Genomic DNA, 12,426 nt, shown 5'->3' on the forward strand with positions numbered 1-12,426 from the left:
TCTGTGTCGCCAGAGGAACCAGACCGTGGATCAGCGCCAGAGGCTCTGAACTGCCGACCGCCGCTGAAGACTCTGGGCTGCAGGCCGCCGCTGAAGACTCGGGGCTGCAGGCGTCGCTGAAGACTCGGGGCTGCAGGCCGTCGCTGGAGGCTCCAGGCTGAGGAGCGTCGCTGGAGGCTCTAGGCTGGAGAGCGTCTCTGTAGGTTCCAGACTGGGGACCGTCGCTGCAGGCTCCGTGCCATGGATCATCACTACTGGTTCTGTGCCATGGATCATCACTGGAGGCTTTGTGCCATGAATCATCCCTACAGGCTCCGGGTCATGGATCATCACTGGAGGCTTTGTGCCATGGATCATCCCTACATGCTCCGGGCCATGGATCATCACTGGAGGCTTCGTGCCATGGATTATCACTGGAGGCTTCGGACCATTGATCATCACTGAAGGCTTCGTGCCATGGATTATCACTGGAGGCTTTGGACCATTGATCATCACTGGAAGCTTCCTACGGGGAGCTGGAACCGGTCTCACCCGACTGGGGAGATGCCCTGAGGACCGCGTACTCAAAACAGGCACCGACCGTACTGGGCTAGGGAGGCGCACTGGTGGTCTGGCGCTTAGGGCTGGCACAACCCGTCCTGGCTTGATGTTGACTATCGACCGGAAAGGGCGGAGCGCTGGTACAGGACGTACTGGGCTATGGTGGCGCACTGGAGGGAGAGTGTGCGAAGCAGGCACAGGGTACACTGGGCCTTGGAGGCGCACTGGAGGTCTGGCGCTTAGGGCTGGCACAACCCGTCCTGGCTCGATGTTGACTATCGCCCGGCAAGGGCGGAGCGCTGGTACAGGATGAACTGGCCTGTGCTGGTGAACGGGGGGTACCGTGCGTAGAGCAGGCGCAGGATAACCTGGGCCGTAGAGACTCACTGGAGACCAGATACGCTGAGCCAGCGCACTTCTTCCTGGCTGACGGCCAACTCTAGCACGGCAACGGTGAGGAGCTTGCACCGAGCGCACCGGGCTGTGAGTACGCATTGGCGACACAGTGCGTATCACCGCATAACACGGTACAAGCTCCTCTCGGGCCTCCGTTGTTGCCTTGCCTGTTGATCACGTCGCTGTACCTCCCTTGCTGCTTCCACCTGTTCCCATGGAAAGCGATCCCTTCAGGCCTGGATCTCTTCCCACATCCAGGATCCTTTGCCATCCAGGATGTCCTCCCATGTCCAGTCCATCGGCCCACGCTGCTTGGTCCTTTGGTGGTGGGATCTTCTGTAACGATCGTCCAAAGGATTAGACCAAGGTGCAGCGTGGTGAGTGTTCATCTTTATTTTTAATCAGAACACCTAAACAAAATAATAAACAAATACAAACGACCGTCACGTCTTGCAGGCTAATAACGAGCAGTACAAAAATACGATCCCACAAACACAGGTGGAAAAAGGCTGCCTAAGTATGGCTTCCAATCAGAGACAACGATAGACACCTGCCTCTGATTGGAAACCATACCCGGCCAAAACATAGAAAATAACACATAAAATGCCCACCCCACACCCTGACCTAACCACATAGAGAAACAAACCCTCTCTCTCAGGTCAGGGCGTGACATAAGGAGCCTTGTGTTGCATATAATCGATGGTCACTGGAGCTGTTATTGCCACACACAACCATTCTGGCCTGCCTGTGGGCATTCATTCAAATTCTTGTGGAAATTATTTACATTTTGGTGGCTGTGAATGTCTTTAGTGACACATGTATCGCCTCCCTAGTAAATAAGATGAGTTGTAGAATAGGCTTCAGTTCCAACAGCTCAGTTGTTCGGTCTACTGTGTCTGACAATAGACATTTCCCAACATTTCCAAGGAGAGTTGAGTGAATTCCCAGTCCAAACCAAAAAGGGGTCATGGCATGGGTTGCTTCATCACTGCTGTGCGCGTCCCCATTGAGTCCACTTTTACTTCCAACACTTGTCAACTTCGCTTTCTTTTCTGGCTGCTGAGGCAGTTTTAGTTTGAATGACATACACTAAAGGTCACTTAAATTCTAGGCTATCCGTCTGAGGCGAATAGGGGATTACATTTGCGGGCCATGCACAGTATGGCTGGACTATGCTGCTTAAGCCTCTCTCCAATATGTCATGTGGTCATGCCACTTGGACCATGTCAGCTGGAATTTATCATTTTTCATTCATAAAATGAATCTGAGGGATTTGACTGATAATACAAAGATTGATCAACATGAACCTTCAGTTTAAGTTAATCAAGGCAATGAAATCAGAGGACTCCTAGTGTCACTGTGCCAGTGGTTTGGCAATATTTGGGTGTCAAAATACTTGCCTCCCAAATTGAGATGGTTGATTATAGTTTTGAGGTTCTAAATTAAAATCTATTAAAAGTATGCTAGACTATACCTAATTAGACGTAGGCTATATACTCATGATGTCTCTTTTGTTGATTACTTTTTCCGTGGCATGTAAATGAAGAGAAGCTTGTGCACGAACAGGAGGGACACAGAGCCAGAAGGAAAAGGGCTCTGATTCTGATGTGCTCATTTCACTGTTCACTGACGCCGTGACGATAAACTGGCAGGCAGCGCTGCGCAGCGGACTAGGATGCTCTGTTCTGTCGCGCACACACTCTCCTGTCTCCTGCTTTCCACCGTCAACATGGAAGGGCTTAATTAATGCATGTGTCCCTCCTGCCCTGAAGCTAATGAATTTTAATTCGCCGTTTGAGACTGGACTTGCGTTTTTTCGGCCGCAAAAGCTCTGGAATTTCCTTGTACAGAGTGGATAACACGGAGGTATCTGCCGAATAATACGTCTTCAGAAAAGGTACGTTTTTTGTTGTTGCATGGAATAGGGTCTGAAATTAGCATGTTAGCTTAGCTACACCGGGTTTTAAAGGGTTTTTGTAAATGTCGTTTGTTTTCATTATTTCTATACCAGAACAATATAACTAATTGACAGTGTCCATTTCATTTTTAAAAAACCGTATTGCCAAGTTTGTCCTTCATATTCCCTGCTATTTTGTTGAGCATATCTCAGAATAGCTTTTGCGAAGACTATTTCACATTTATCATGACAATATCAATAGCCTACTGAACAAGATACATGCTTGTCATTTGGACCGAAGTTCGGTGACTACGTTAGTATCCTTTCACAGAATTCTTTGCGCGGAATCAAACGCCGGGCAAAATACCCCAGACCGTGTCCCTAGACCGGAGCGACCGTCAGTGAGCGGTGTAACCCATTGTAACTTAGCAATAACGCCAGCTGTTTCTTCTGATCGCGAGGACTATCTGACGGCCATGCATTGCTCCATTTCTACAATGAGCGCCTAGAGCCGGGCTGTCATTTTACACCGTTTTATTTTGGGATTTGACGAAATAGGCCTACGCCTACCTCAGTGTGTTCAAGGAGAAATACGGACACGTTTGGTGAAGGGTATTGTTCAAGTGTCACGAATCGATTTATATCAATGTTACTTGGACATTTATCAAATGAATATTGATGTAGCCTATTCTTCTGCATAGGATACAGTTCCATATGGACAGCAAATGAAAACAGTAAGGATGAATGACAACACTACACTTAGAATTTTTTTTGCTATTTAGAACCAAAAAGGGTTATTCGTCTGTCCCCATAGGAGAAACCTTTGCATAACCCCTTTTGGTTTCAGGTAGAACCCTTTTGGGTTCTATGTAGAACCATTTCCACAGAGAGTTCTAAATGGAACCCAAAAGGGTTTTTACCTGGAACCAAAAAGGGTTATCCTATGGGGATAGCTGCAGAACCCTTTTTTCTAATAGTGTAGGCTAACGTTTGGTGCTTTCTGCATTAATGTGTTTATTTTCTATGACAAAGATGATTGTAACGCTCTATCCTTATTATCCACGGAATTTGAGAGATTTTATAAGCTCTCAGGAATATTCAGGCAATATGACCTTTTTCAGCTTCTTCTTGTTTTCTCTGCGGGGCCTAGCACTCGCAGTTCAAGGACTTACACAACTGATTTGACCAAGTGATGCATTAGAGTGACAGCTTTGAATTCACACAGCTTATCCCTGTGTTTTTGGCTCGGGCAGCATGTCATCTGTGGTGATATTTTAATATGTATGGCCGCATTTTTCAGTTTAAAATAATTTCGGTTGTTTACAAATATGACTGTGTCCCCTCATTGTTGTGATGACATGGTCGAGTCCATCATCCAGACACATATCCTAGTCTTGTGCCTTGCTAACGTTCTTTGATAGACTAGTGCTTTAACTTTGTATCCTCATAATGCAACATTGTGTACATTTTTATAGATGTATTAGCTTTGCCTGTGCGTTTCGGTTTTAACCACTCTTTTTCACTCAACTCTTTATTGTGTCCAAAAATGTAATTGATGCGCTTTACCTATTTTGAGAGGGAGATGGTTCTCTCCTTATTTTCCAATCATGAGACTCAACAGATATCCAGCATTAGCTATGCCTGTCATTTTGCTGACACTGTGAAGTGAATGATTAACAACTCTTACCATGTGTAATAAGATGATTAAAGGGTAGGTAGAATAAACGTAGCCACATGTAACATATGGATTTGCATTATTATACACATCAAAAGTCCCAATGTTACACCAAAGTTACACCACGCCTTTTCTATTTTTCGAGCTATTACATGAAATGCTGAAGTCATGTCGGAAAATGTTTTAACGGGGTGTGACGTAATATGGAGGACACACGTAGCCACATGTAACATATGGATTTGCAAGCCAGCCTATTCCCTATAATGTAAATTCCAACAGAAATAACTTCAAATGTATAACTTCAAATTCAACCAAATCGTTTGCACTCATGACTACTGGTTTCAGTTACATTTTCAGCCAACTTACAAGCAAATACTTTATGAATTTATTGTTACAAATGAACTTGCAAGGTTTCTTGCCAACTAGCCAGCTAACATTAGCCCTACCAGCCTGCTAACGTTATGTTAGCATGGCATGAATCAGCCAGTTGCTATCAACCCCTAGCTTACAGCTACATTAAAGTAAGCCAAAGTTTTTGGAAATACATAACGCCATCTAACATCAACCATCTATTAAATAATGTTTTAAAGAATGTTAGCCATATGCCGTTATCTTAGCCAGCAAGCTAGCCAGCCAGCCAGCTAATGTTAGCTGTTTAGCCAACTAAGTATTAGCCTAGTCCTCCTAGCCAACCGCCACGGTTATCAGCAAGCCAGAGCCCAACAACTGGAGACCAGCTAGAACACAACTAACACAACACAACTAAAACATAACCGCAGATCAAAAGCAGAGAGAGCAGAGACTTACAGATTGATAGCTGGGGCCCAGCCGATGGTAAAACTTTGAAAAGGGTGCAGGCTGAGTTAGCTACCAAAGCGAAGGGGAGGCGGGCGCTTCACTGGCCCAAGGGAGAGTCGGTGAGGGAAATCGAATAGCTATATAGCGATAAAAATCCAAAATAGATAGATTCCAGATGTCAGTCAGCTAGCGCGCTAGCACTAAACCAAGGTGGAAAAAGTAGCAAAACTCCTGTAACCTACTTCATAGAGAACATGCTAAGAAATTTGCAAAACAAAAAGGAGAACAGATGAGGTACTACACAATTAGAGCAAGCAGGTATGATTTTCTCTTTCATTTTAAGTCCACGTCAAGAAGGCACCAGAGCCTGCCGTGCAAACGGGTTAACACAGCCACAAAGTCCGTGACAAGCATGAGGATGCTAACATTAGCCAGCTTGAACTAGCTAACGAGCTAGCATATGAACTCGGTAGCACAGAGTATATTTTCCATATGACATTGAGAAATAGTGCATTGTGGGTAGTTTAGAAGATATCTGGAAATAAGTTCATAAATATGTAATAACCAAAATACATAACTATGTTTGTAGTTATAGGTAACCAGATCGTGACTACAACTATGTTACTAAGTCTTTGACCACACTGTGTTGTTACTTTGGTGAGTAAAAACTACTCATGCTTGCTACCCTTTAATAAGGTAGATTTGATTATTGGTCTTGTCAGACAGAATTATTTAGTTATTACTGTGTTATTACAGTGTTAATAGTACTATTCATGTATTTTTACAGTGTTATTACACTCACAACCTCTAAGATAGCTCTGTGTGACTGTGTAGCTGGGCTGAAGGAGTGAGCTCATCTCATTACCCCCTGCATGGTCATGAAGGTGACAACATTTCATAACTGACACTGACACATGCATGTCCTCCAACAGAGGACACTGACTAACGCTGCCAAGCAATTGGAAGATAAATGATATGAGGAAGACTAACAAAATCCTACTGCTATGTAATGCATCATTAGTGCCTAACCTATATCGCATCTAACACAGTAGCAATAATTTCAATAAGAGTTAGGTTTTGAGTTTGTCAATGGCTTCCCTGAGATCAGTGGCATGAGGCTTGTTGGTTATTATGAAGTAGTGGTTCTGGATGGGGTAGCTGTTGAATGGCAAGGGATCACTGGAGAAGTCTATTTTCATCTTTTGTCAATTTATTACCTATTATTAACAATACTGAAGTTAAACGTTTGAAATCAATTATGGCTGAAACAGTCTATCAATCATCATAGTTTCCCATTCAGGCTCCTTGTTGGGTAGACTGATTCCTGTGGAGGCCTTCCTGTAGCCTATTTATCTTCAAGTGATTCTCCCAGTGGCCATCGACATTGCTGCAGCTTCACCTGAGATGGCTGCTGTCCACTGTCTTGTGGTTCCGAATGTCAGATTGTGGGGATTGAATCGTTTCTGTCTGTGATGCTGAATCAGAAACTCCACTGTTAATGTTTGTTGTTTACCTTTTAACATTATTCACAAAGTCACCACAGTAACCTGCTACTAATGATGTTAGCTAGTGATGATCATTGATCAGTTTTATGTAAAAGTATGGATTGGTAACCACTCTTTGTTCCTTTCTATCTTTCTCAGAGGCAAATTATGCCAGCAGCACCAGAGTCCCTCCCCCTGGTGACTTGCCAGCCCATTGGTCAGACAGCTCTGTGCACCACTTCTAGCCACGCCCTCTCCCCTGGCAGATCCATGCTGCTGGACACGCCCCACAGAGCCACGCCCACACCATGAGCGCCAACGGGCCTGCCCCTGTGGCCCTGGCTACAGCCCCGGCTGCAACCCCAGTCGCCCTGCCGGTCGCAGCTCCAGTAGCTGCCCCCACGGCTGCCCCGGTCCCGGTGCCGACCGTCCCGGTGGGCGCATTGGCACAAAAGAAGCGAGCGCAGTACGCCAAAAGCAAGAAGCAGGGCAGCAACGCCAACACCAGGCCTGCCAGGGCCCTGTTCTGCCTCAAACTTAACAACCCCATACGAAGAGCCTGTATCAGCCTGGTGGAGTGGAAGTATCCTTTACAAAGGACCACAGTGTGTGTGTGTGTGTGTGTGTGTGTGTGTGTGTGTGTGTGTGTGTGTGTGTGTGTGTGTGTGTGTGTGTGTGTGTGTGTGTGTGGAGGGGGGGTATGTCTGGATGTCAGTAATCTATGTCGTGTTCTTTAGTGTGTGTTGCGTTGTGTGTGATGTGTATGTGAGTACATGAGAAGAACCATCATGCACCAATTCCTGATTTACTTCTGAACAGTACAGTTGGCTAACTCTGAGTTGCACCTAGCCCATGCCTAACTGTAGCTGCCTAGCTTTAACTTAGCCATGTGGAGAGACTGTATCCTGTCTCCATTACCCCTCAGACTCCAGTACAACTAGACGAGAGACACTGCTTCATGTTAATCTCACTGCAGCCTGTGACTCACTACCCAACACAGAATATGAAAGTGAAACAGCAAGTCAACGTTTACTTTGAATCAGTTTGTTCTAGCGTAGGTAGCATACTGCAGCAGGGAATGCAAAAACACATTATTTGACTGCTATAGCCACTGAGGTGTGAATCATTCTACACTTTGTATTTTTTCAGCGGTTCATGCTAGAGAATAGTCAACTGGAGGTCATTTATTTTTTTAACAAAGTCATTTTTTGCTGCCTCCCAAGGCACAGTGAAAGTCACCACGTCCTAAATCCGAAAATACTGGTGGGGCTTGTAATAACAGAGGGTGACTCAGTGACAAGACACAGCTGTGTGTGTGTCAGCCTCTGCTGGGACTCTGCTGCTCCAGAAGACACAGTCATCAGAACACCGTGATAACAAGGCACATTATCTCATGTTATTTAGATGGGTGCTGAATTGCAAAGTTGCATTTTGAATGTTGTTCTGACTTTTTTTGCTCCTGTAATTTCCATGTCTTTGACTAGAACTATCTGTGTTTGATGACTATACTTTGAACAGGAAGTAATCACATGTTGGCACTGTGAATATATTTATGTGATCCACTGCTTTGATGTTTTCCCCTTAACCTTCTCTTCCAGGCCATTTGATATCTTTATATTAATTGCTATATTTGCCAACTGTATGGCCTTAGCTGTGTACATCCCCTTCCCTCAGGATGACTCCAACTCCACCAACCATGACCTGGTGAGTACATTCGTATGTCAACATTACTCCTGACTCCCCTAATTAACCCCATGACCTTCGAATCCCATTGCAATACCTTTAACCTCTATTGTGCTCTGTAGGGGGAAGTTGCCCCTAGATGCTGACCACTAATGGTTAAGGTTAGGATTGGTGGAGGGGATCCTAGATCTGTACCTCAGGGACACTTCACCCCAGAGCCTAGAGAATTCTGTGCTTTGCTGTTTTCAGCTGCTACTCTGAATCACTGCTTGGGTTTGCTGCTGTGTACTCTGACAGTAACATCATTCATGGTGCAGATGACTTATGGTGTCATTGAAGTCTCTATGGAGGTGCTGTAGGACAGAAGATACCCTCAGTTTGTTTTCAGGTTGTTATGCCGTACCCTGCTCAGCTGTAATGGCTGTGTCTGGTTGTAGGACTAGGGGTTGTCAGGACATGTTTAAAGGGAATATATGGCCGTTCTTTTGCTGTTCAATGGTCATACGTTATTTATGTATAATACATGTAGATATCTTGCTTTGGATGTATGCTGGGGATGTGTTGATGTGTGTATATCCCCTTTGAATATTGTTATTGTGTAACCACAGAGACTATGAGTCCAAGCTTTGGCTACATAGAGAATCATCTCCATGCTCCTTTCATTCCTACTTTGTCATGTCACATTGTTCTTGCAGTGCACCGGAATTTCATTCAGATTATTATTTTTAGAAATCCCCATCTCTGCACCACCGCTCTTTATGCTCCCCGTGCATGTTAGTCTGACAGTGTGTCTGTGTAGGTTGATGAATTATGGGTGATGTAGTGTTCAAAGCAGTGCTTCTACAGCTGAGAGTGAGTATGAGAGTGTGTGCAAAGTCCACTGGCGAGACAACAGACATTTGGATTCGTACATGAGCAGAATTTAGCTGGAGTGCTTAATGATTCATGAAGAGATCGTATGTCTACCTGCAGAGAGAGCGGACTGCTGGATGTTCTCGTAATGTTATGTCTGAGAGAGAGAGAGAGAGAGAGAGAGAGAGGGGGAGAGAGAGAAACAGACAGAGAGAGAGAGAGAGAGAGAGAGAGAGAGAGAGAGAGAGAGAGAGACAGACAGACAGACAGACAGACAGACAGACAGACAGACAGACAGACAGACAGACAGACAGACAGACAGACAGACAGACAGACAGACAGACAGACAGACAGACAGACAGACAGACAGACAGACAGAAGTAGGATGGTGTAAGAGTGATAGAAGGCTAGTGTTGAAGCTGTCAAGTTTTGTAAAACTCAACACAACTACTGCTTTAAAAGATGTGTGGGGTTTATACTGCAGTAATGCTGTGATTGTATGAAGACGTTCTACTGTAAGATACCAAGATGTACTACTTGAGAGAAGAAGTGTGGTGTAATGCTTGCTAATGTGACCTCCAGGAGGGTGACCCCAGGGTATTTGTTTGCACAGTGGTGCATAGGCGGAGGAAAGTAGGTCATCAGGGACAATACAGTCTGTGCTACACTATTGTGTAATCTTGGTTGGTGTTAAACTACATGTTGTTAGGAGGATGAAAAGTGCATCTTCTTAGTGAGGGGATTGTGATGCTCATATCAGTATGAGTATAAGGCAAAAATGTTGTCTTGTATGTCTCAGTTGGTAAAGCATGGCGCGTGCAACGCCAGGGTTGTTAGTTCATTTCCTGCAGGGGCCACCATATGAAAATGAATAAAAGACAGATGAAATGTAACAGGGGATCTGATCTGATAGTTCTGGGGAGTAAACCGGGGCCGTATATAAAGTATGTATGGCCCTGGAGTTAACTATGGTTCAAGTTGACTACGTAGCATATACACTGAGTGTACAAAACATTAGGAACACTGCTCTTCCCATGAAGAATCCAGGTGAAAGCTATGATCCCTTATTGATGTCACCTGTTAAATTGACTTCTATCAGTGTAGATGAAGGGGAGGAGACAGGTTAAAGAAGGATTTTTAAGCCTTGAGACAATTGAGACATGGATTGTATATGTGTGCCATTCAGAGGGTGAATGGGCAAGACCAAAGATCAAAGTACCTTTGAATGGGGTATTGTAGTAGGTGCCAGGCGCACCGGTTTGTGTCAACAACTGCAACTCAATATTAGGAAGGTGTTCTTAATGTTTTGTACACTCAGTGTAGGTATGTAGGCTACATTACACCTTATCTTATGTTCATATGGTAGAATGATGATTAAATCAAATAACATTTTATTAGTCACATGCGCCAAATACAACAGGTGTAGACCTTACAGTGAAATGCTTACTTACGAGCCCCTAACCAACAATGCAGTTAAAAAAAATATGAGCCAGAATAAGAAATAAAAGTAACAAGTAATTAACGAACAGCAGTAAAATAACAATAGCCAGACTATACACAGGGGGTACCGGTACTGAGTCAATGTGCGGGGGCACTGGTTTGGTTAGTTGAGGTAATATGTACATGTAGGTAGAGTTATTAAGGTGACTATGCATAGATGATAACAAAAGAGAGTAACAGTGGTGTAAAGGGGGGGCACTGCAAATAGTCTGGGTAGCCATTTGACTAGACGTTCAGGAGTCTTATAGCATGGGGTAGAAGCTGTTTAGAAGCCTCTTGGACCAAACTTGGCGCTCCAGTACCGCTTGCCATGCGGTAGCAGAGAGAACAGTCTATGACTAGGGTGGCTGGAGTCATTGACAATTTTTAGGGCCTTCCTCTGGTGTAGAGGTCCTGGATGGCAGGAAGCTTGGCCCCAGTGATGTACTGGGCCGTACACACTACCCTCTGTAGTGCCTGGCGGTCGGAGGCCGAGAAGTTTCCATACCAGGCAGTGATGCAACCAGTCAGGATGCTCTTGATGGTGCAGCTGTAGAACCTTTTGAGGATCTGAGGACCCATGCTAAATCTTTTCAGTCTCCTGAGGGGGAATAGGTTTTGTCGTGCCCTCTTCACGACTGTCCTGGTGTGCTTGGACCATGTTAGTTTGTTGGTGATGTGGACACCAAGGAACTTGAAGCTCTCAACCTGCTCCACTACAGCCCCGTCGATGAGAATGGGGGCGTGCTCGGTCCTCTTTTTCCTGTAGTCCACAATCATCTCCGTTGTCTTGATCACGTTGAGGAAGAGGTTATTGTTCTGGCACCACACGGCCAGGTCTCTGACCTCCTCCCTATAGGCTGTCTCGTTGTTGTCGGTGATCAGGCCTACCACTCTTGTGTCATTGGCAAACTTAATGATGGTGTTGGAGTTGTGCCTGGCCGTGAAGTCATGAGTGAACAGGGAGTACAGGAGGGGACTGAGCACGCACCCCTGAGGGGCCCCTGTGTTGAGGATCAGTGTGGCAGATGTGTTGTTACCTGCCTTTACCACCTGGGGGCGGCCCGTCAGGAAGTCCAGGATCCAGTTGCAGAGGGAGGTGTTTAGTCCCAGGGTCCTTGGCTTATTGATTTGCTTTGAGGACACTATGGTGTCGAACGCTGAGCTGTAGTCAATGAATAGCATTCTCACATAGGTGTTCCTTTTGTCCAGGTGGGAAAGGGCAGTGTGGAGTGCAATAGAGATTGCGTCATCTGTGGATCTGTTAGGGCGGTATGCAAACTGGATTGGGTCTAGGGTTTCTGGGATAATGGTGTTGAAGAGAGCCATGACCAGCCTTTCAAAGCACTTCATTGCTACAGACGTGAGTGCTACGGGTCGGTAGTCATTTAGTCAGGTTACCTTAGTGTTCTTGGGCACAAGGACTATGGTGGTCTGCTTAAAACATGTTGGTATTACAGAATCGGAGAGGTTGAAAATGTCAGTGAAGACACTTGCCAGTTGATCAGCGCATGCTCGCGGTACATGTCCTGGTAATAAATCTGGCCCTGCGGCCTTGTGAATGTTGACCTGTTTAAAGGTCTTACTCACATCGGCTGCGGAAAGTGTGATCACACAGTCTT

General features: G+C 45.3%; 1 pseudogene; it reads left to right on the forward strand.

The window, feature by feature from the left end:
- Nucleotides 1-2,567: 2,567 nt before the first annotated feature.
- LOC115150244 (voltage-dependent L-type calcium channel subunit alpha-1D-like) overlaps nt 2,568-12,426 on the forward strand; it is a 131,304-nt pseudogene continuing 121,445 nt past the window's right edge.

The sequence above is a fragment of the Salmo trutta genome, chromosome 16 (genome assembly GCF_901001165.1).
Source record: "Salmo trutta chromosome 16, fSalTru1.1, whole genome shotgun sequence".
Taxonomy (NCBI): Eukaryota; Metazoa; Chordata; class Actinopteri; order Salmoniformes; family Salmonidae; genus Salmo; species Salmo trutta.